The 7,575-nt window shown below is 54.5% G+C and overlaps 1 long non-coding RNA gene across 1 annotated transcript; it reads right to left on the bottom strand.

The window, feature by feature from the left end:
• Positions 1 to 285: 285 nt before the first annotated feature.
• On the bottom strand, positions 286 to 3,485 carry LOC147986299 (uncharacterized). Its single transcript, XR_015615192.1, has 3 exons — positions 3,223 to 3,485; positions 1,914 to 1,988; positions 286 to 593 (listed from the first exon to the last, which is right to left on the bottom strand). It is a non-coding gene; the product is annotated as an uncharacterized LOC147986299 (long non-coding RNA).
• Between the last annotated feature and the right edge of the window lie 4,090 nt (positions 3,486 to 7,575).

Below are 7,575 nucleotides of genomic sequence, written 5' to 3'. Positions count from 1 at the left end.
AAAAGGAAAAGACCATGAAAGGGACGGGGCTGCTCGGCTCTCCTTCCTACTACAGAGCGCTCATCAATCATCATGCCTTGCCTGCCTCCGTGAAATGTTTAGCATAGTCAGGCCAACTTCACTGTGCGACCCCAAACGGACGTCCGGATTGATTCGAATCTGTCCCTTTGAAACGCCAATGGGTACGCCCGTTGTGACGCCCCCGATTTGACCGTACACTAATCATGCACGCAAATATGTACGACCAAGATCAGGAACTCACGGAAAGATATCACAACACAACTCTAGACACAAATTAAAATAATACAAGCTTTATATTACAAGCTAGGGGCCTCGAAGGCTCGAATACAAATGCTCGAAGGCACAAGAGTCAGCGGAAGCAACAATATCTGAGTACAGACATAAGTTAAAGAAGTTTGCCTTAAGAAGGCTAGCACAAACGGGAATACAGATCGAAAGAGGCGCAGGCCTCCTGCCTGGGATCCTCCTAAACTACTCCTGGTCGTCGTCAGCGGGCAGCACGTAGTAGTAGGCACCTCCGGTGTAGTAGGAGTCGTCGTCGAAGGTGGCGTCTGGCTCCTGGGCTCCAACATCTGGTTGCGACAACCAGGTAGAAGGGATAGGGGGAAAAGAGGAAGAAAGAAACCGTGAGTACTCATCCAAAGCACTCGCAAGCAAGGAGCTATACTAGATATGTATGCATTGGTATCAACTGGAATAAGGCTATTATACATGGACTGAACTGCAGAAAGCCGGGATAAGGGGGGATAGCTAGTCCTTTCGAAGACTACGCTTCTGGCAGCCTCCGTCTTGCAGCATGTAGAAGAGAGTAGACTGAAGTCCTCCAAGTATCATCACATAGCATAATCCTAACCGATGATCCTCCCCTCGTCGCCCTGTGAGAGAGCGATCACCGGTTGTATCTGGCACTTGGAAGGGTGTGTTTTATTAAGTATCCGGTTCTAGTTGTCATAAGGTCAAGGTACAACTCCAAGTCGTCCTGTTACCGAAGATCACGGCTATTCGAATAGATTAACTTCCCTGCAGGGGTGCACCACATAACCCAACACACTCGATCCCATTTGGCCGGACACACTTTCCTGGGTCATGCCCGGTCTCGGAAGATCAACACGTCGCAGCCCTACCTAGGCACAACAGAGAGGTCAGCACGCCGGTCTAAATCCTATGGCGCAGGGGTCTGGGCCCATCGCCCATTGCACACCTGCACGTTGCGAACGCGGCCGGTGAGGAGACCTAGCAACCTCCATTACAAAGGAAGTTGTGTTATGCGGTCCAACCCAGCGCGCGCCGCTCAGTCGCTGACGTCACGAAGGCTTCGGCTGATACCATGACGTCGAGTGCCCATAACTGTCCCCGCGTAGATGGTTAGTGCGTATAGGCCTGTAGCCAGACTCAGATCAAATACCAAGATCTCGTTAAACGTGTTATCTTGAAGACACCGCGAACGCCGACCAGGGCCAGGCCCACCTCTCTCCTAGGTGGTCTCAACCTGCCCTGTCGCTCCGCCACAAAGATCCACCCAGAGGGCCGTCGGGACAAAGGTCTTTTCAGCCCCCAATCCGTGAATCACTCGCGAGTACTCCTCGAGCCAACCCGACTTTAGTCATCACATGTATCATGTATAAAGTATAGGTATATACCCGTGATCAACTCCCGAGTGATCACGGCCCGATAGTATAGCATGGCAGACGGACATGAATGTAGGGCCATTGATGATAAACTAGCATCCTATACTAAGCATTAGGATTGCAGGTAAAGGTAACAACAGTAGTAGCAAGGACAGGCTATGCATCAGGATAGGTTTAACGGAAAGCAGTAACATGCTACGCTACTCTAATGCAAGCAGTAGAAAGAGAGTAGGCGATATCTGGTGATCAAGGGGGGGGGCTTGCCTGGTTGCTCTGGCAAGAGAGAGGGGTCGTCAACACCGTAGTCGTACTGGGTAGTAGCGGCGTCGGTCTCGGTGTCTAGCGAGAGAAGAGGGGGAAGAAACAATAAATATAATGCAAACAAATGCATGACGATGCATGACATGACAAAGCGTGATGCTAGATGTACCCTAACGCGGTACGAGGTGGTACCGGTGAAGGAGGAAAACATCCGGGAAAGTATCCCGAGTGTTTCATGTTTTCGGACAGACAAACCGGAGGGGGAAAAGTTGCGTGTTTGCTATGCTAGGGATGCGTGGCGGACGAACGGGCTGCGTATCCGGATTCGTCTCGTCGTTCTGAGCAACTTTCATGTACAAAGTTTTTCCATCCGAGTTACGGTTTATTTTATATTAAATTTTCAAAATTTTAAAATGATTTTTCTAATTTCTAGATTTAATTTAATTCGAAAATAGATAGTATTTAAATGCTATGGGTACACAGGAAGTGTACCCAGAAGTGTGTATGGGTATGTCAGGCGGGGGCAGGGGGTCTGAGTCAGCAGCCCAGTCAGCAGTCAAAGTTTGACTTTGACCATTGACTGGTCAAACTGACCAGTGGGTCCCCATTGTTAGTGAGACAGTTTGTTAACAAGTTTTATTTATTTAAAATAGTCTAATTAGTTAGTGGGCCCAGTTTGTCATAGACTCAGGTTAGGGATTGTGTTATTTTAATTAAGTAATTAACAATGGTGGGGGCCCACGTGTTTGTGGCAGTGGGGGTGTTAATGGGTTCAGTAACCACCGGTGCTAATCCAGCGGCTCCGGCGATTGCCGGTAGGCCGACTCCGGCCACGGGAGCTCACAGGGGTGGCAGCGTTGGAAATCCCGTTCAACAGCGAACCGGGTGGTGGTCGTGGGGCGGTCGGAGGTGGAGCGTAGAGGCGGTGGCGTTGAGCGGGGCGGTGGCGGCGCTTCTCCTTGCGGGACGCGATGCATGGGACGGTCGGGAGCAACGACGGGCGTCGTTGCGGGCCGGCGTAGGCGAATGCAGGGAGGCGCGCGGGGGGGGGGGGGGCAGCAGCAGCAGCAGGAGCGACCGTGGGTAGGAGGGCACGGGCGGCTGCAGTCCATAGCAACGCGGGGCGAGGCCAGGAGGGCGCGGGCCGGCGCGAGGGCGCGCTGCCAGGGCGCGGCCGGAGCGTGTCAGAGGCAGGGAAGCAGAGGGAAGCCGAAGGAGGAGCCGCGCGGTAGGGAGCGGGCTAGTCGCGGCGGCGTGCGCGTGCGGGACGCCGTGGTCGCGCGGTGACTGGGCGAGGGGAAGGGGAGCTCACAGGGGGCCGTAGGGGACTGGGCAGCGGGGCGTGAGGAGGACGACAGGGACGACCGGGCGATGGGGAGGCGAGCGGCTGCGGCGTGCTGTCGAGGAGGAAGACGGCGAGGCAGCGTTCCGGGTGACGGTGGCGTGGTCCATCGGTGCTGGTGTCGGGGGCGAGCGGAGGGCGCGGTGGACCAAGCCCGGCGTCGAGCGGCGGGGGCACGGGATCGATGCCGATCCAGATCGGATCGGGAGGGAGGAGTGGCGACGTGGGGAGGGGGTAGCAGTTAGGGTTTGACCAGGGGGGTCGGGGCGACCTATTAGGGCGTCGGGGTGGGCCGGCCCATTCGGGCGGCTGGGGCCAGCTGGGCCACTTGGCCCAGCGGGGGGGCGTTCTTTTTTTCGATTGTCTTCTGTTTTTTGTGTTTTCTTTTCTTTTATTTATTTTCCTTTACTGTTTTATTTTATTTCTTTAATAGTTATAGTTTAATAATAAGTTAAAGTCCACACCTAAATTGGAGTTGTAAAAAGTTTTTAGTGACTAAATAAACTAGTTTAATATTTGTTTATATTTAATAGCACTTATACAATTGGTTTTGCTACTGTTTTATTCATCTCATAGTATTTAAACATTTTAAAAAGGTGTGGCTTCTCCACCATAATTATCTGTGCAATATTTGGTTCACTCCGAACATTTTTGTTTCTATGTTTGAAAACTTTTGTTGTTTGCCATATTTTGAATTGATTTTGAATCGGTTTTCTACTAACGAAAGATTAGCAACAGTAATGAAGGTGATGTGGTCTCATTAGCAGAGTTTTACTGTCGCTTAATTATCCTGGCGTCACACCCGTGTCCGGCTGTGTCCATTGGGTCGTGCGTGCGCCGACCGCGCGGCCGCATCCCAAATCGTGTCCGGGGTGGGCGGGATTAAAAATAATAAATTAAATAACTAAAAAACAAATAAACGCATTTAAAAAAACATAAAACATATATATGGGTTGGCCACAAAACGGCCCAGTTTCAACGGCCACTTAAAAGGCCCAGATTCATAATTAACATAATAAGAAAATAAAAAAACTCCTCCCCCGCGCTCCTGCCGCACCCGTCGGTGCCGTGGCCGTCGCCGTCTTCACCGGCCGCCGGTGTCGTCGTCGTCGCTGACGAGGTCGACGTAGTCCGGCGGCGTCCAGAGGTGGGCCAGAGGTGCGTGGTGGACGGGGGCCGGCTGGACGGCCGGAGGTGCCTGCACCACCTCCTCCCGTGGCGAGGCCTCCCGCTCCGGTGACCGCGGCGGAGTGGGGCACCAGTTCACGCCCACGCCGGCGGCCATCTCCGGCGCAGTGCAGGACCAGCCCCACTCCTGGCCCAGCAACTGCTGGAACGCGGCCGGCGGGTCGTCCCTCCTCTCCTCCTTGACGGGGAAGGCGACGTCCCCGGCGGCAGAGAGGGCCATGGCCTCCTCCAGGCCGTCCCACTGCCGCTCGTCGTGCGTGTACATGGAGTCGTCCATGACACGCTGGAGGAGACGGGCCTCCTCCTCGTCTGTCATGCGAGGAGGTGGAGGGGGCGACGGAGACGGCGATGGTGTGGGCGTGACGCCGCGGACCCGCCTACGCCCGCGCTCCTGGGCGCGCTCCCGTGGCCGCCGCGGCCCCGTCGAGGTGCCGGCGAAGAAGGAGGCGCGCCTGGTGTCGTGCTCGTCACGAAACCAGGTGTCCCACAGCGGGGAGTCGGGGGCGTACCTGGCGTCATAGTAAAGGTCGTCGGGGAGGAGGCGGCGGCGGCGCTCGATCTCCTCGGTGCGCGCACGGCCGCTCTTCGGGACCGGGGGGATGGGGATCCGGTCGGCGGAGAGGTGCCAGTCATTGGGGAGATGGGCGTCGCTCCAGGGGAGCGGCGTCCTCGTCTCCCAATAACGGCGGCAGACCGACGCCCGGACGTAATGCCGGTCGCGCTCGCCGGCGGACGTGGGCGCGATGGAGAAGGCGGGCAGCGCGGGGGCCCGGCGTGGTGGCGATGGCGAGGCGGGCTTCTCCTTCACCGAGCCGCGGCGGCGTCCCGACGAAGAGCCGGCCTTGCGGTCGTTCCTGCCTTTGCGGCCGTAGTTCCAAAGGCCCATGGTTGCGGGCGGCCGGCCGGCAAGGTCTAGGCTAGGGTTTTGGGACGTGGTCGCCGCTGTCGGTTTCGAGAAGGCCGCGGGGTGGCGTGGGGCAGTGTGGACGACGACCCGTCCACGCTTCCCACTTAAAGAAGGACGGCGACCGCTCGACGTGCGGATGACAGGTGGGGCCGCCCGCTCGTGCGCATTGATGTGGGCGGGTGGGAGGTAGGTGGCCGCCTGCCACGCGCCCCCGACGCGGACGAGCGCGCGTCCGTTTGGTGTCCGCCGCGACCCAAATCTGACGCAAGTTTGCGCTCGTAATGGGTCGGCCCGGATACAAAACGGATAAGATGGGTCCGGGCCGTCGCGCGCTGAGCCGTCTCCTTTGTCTGTTTTACCCTAAACGGACGAGGCTGGACACGATAGCGTCGCGCGGTGGAGTTGGCCTCACATGGCCGCATGCACAGATGCCGCCTAGAAAGTGACGTGTAAGATATTAGTACGAGCTTATGCCAAACAGGTGCTCAGAGACTAGAGTGTTCAGAACCTCAACCCGTTGCATTGCAACCTAGAGTTCAACAGTTTCAGTCAAGATGCATTGCAGTTAACGACGGCTCGAGGAGTCACAAGTAAACTACTAGCCACCATCTTATCTTACTTAAGAAAAAACAATCAGCTGATCTTTTTTCTAAGCGAGATAATCCACCCATCGCAGTCCTAGTGGGAGCCTAAATGGAAAGCTCGTCGCACGCTCGAGCAGAGAACGTATCCAGGCGGAGGAAAGGTGATCTAAGGTGTAATGAGTGCTCCCGCGGCGGCGTCTTGTGCGGAAAGAACGAAATCTGTTGGTTGCCCTCTCAGGCTCGGACTCACCATCTCAGTCTCAGGCGGCGTCGCATTCGGCTGGCTGGCTGCCAAAATCCATTCCATCCGGAGCCCGTTTCCTTTGCCGTTTCGCGTCCATTCCGTCGGTCATATCGCATCATGCGGCGCCGGGAATGTTTGTTGGTGCAACCCGCAGCAATACTTTTGGTTTCCTATACTAGTACTACATATTCTTGCTCCCATTAGGAAATTTGATAATTAGTAAACGTCAGGTAAGCGTGCTGCTTGGTCGCTGTCCGTGTCCACTCCCGCGGTCCACTCTCTCGGAGGGAATTGTAAGTGCGCACATTCTTTGTCGTATGGGAGGGCCCTCTGCTATGAGGAGCTTTTGTCAAAATCATTCCTCAAATGACACATGCATGACCAAAAACCTAGTGATACAGCTTGTGAGTGGTCAGACTCCTTTTTTAGAGTATTAATGGTCAAGCTAGTATATAGTAGTGCTGGCATCTCCAACAACGACCCGCAAATTATCTCCTGCATCTGTCCACGGATAGGGGGACAAATTCGCGAGCACGAATACAGGAGATGGTCATCCAATCCTGTCGGCTTACATTTCAACCACTCTTTGAACTATCTAGACAAAACACATACAAACACGGCGGATTTCATTCGAACCAGACAAAAATCATTACATTTTCACTGTATTTTTAATTAAACCTATATCGGACAAAGATGAAACTAATCTACGGCTGGCGCCGGCGGATATCCATTCTAACGAGATGGATACCCTTGAATAGTCTACCGCCAGTCGCGGTGGATCTTCATTGTCATCCCCATGTCTGGCAGCCGTGAGCCGCGGAGGCGTGTTGTAACGCCCTCGATGCGGCTATAGCTCCCACGTGTCGAGGCACGACTTAGAGACATAACCGCATTGAAAGCAATGTCGCAAGTCAGGCAATCATTACAACATCCCAAGTAATACATAATAAAAGAGGGAGATAGCATAGTTGGCTTACACTCGCCACGTCACATCAGAGTACATAAATAACATCCATCAAGCAAACACTCATGGCCCGACTACGGCGCCAAAATGGAAAAGAACCCAACATGCGACAAGGCCCTGAATCGATAACCCCAACTAGGCACCACTACTGATCGTCGGGAAAGGAAACATAATAACGCTGAGAGTCTTTGTCGAACTCCCACTTAAGCTCGTACTCGTCACCTGGAACGGAATCACCTGGACCTGCATCTGGAATTATAGTATCTGTGAGCCACAGGGACTCAGCAATCTCACACCCACGCGATCAAGACTATTTAAGCTTATAGGAAGGATAAGGCAAGTATGTGGAGCTGCAGCAAGCGACTAGCATATGTGGTGGCTAACTTATACGCAAAAGAGAGCGAGAAGAGGAGGCAAGGCGCGAGCGAGAATCTAG

The sequence above is a fragment of the Triticum urartu genome, chromosome 2A, assembly GCF_056163025.1.
Source record: "Triticum urartu cultivar PI428250 chromosome 2A, HENAU_Tu73, whole genome shotgun sequence".
NCBI lineage: Eukaryota > Viridiplantae > Streptophyta > Magnoliopsida > Poales > Poaceae > Triticum > Triticum urartu.
This window is presented reverse-complemented; position numbering and strand designations above follow the sequence as displayed.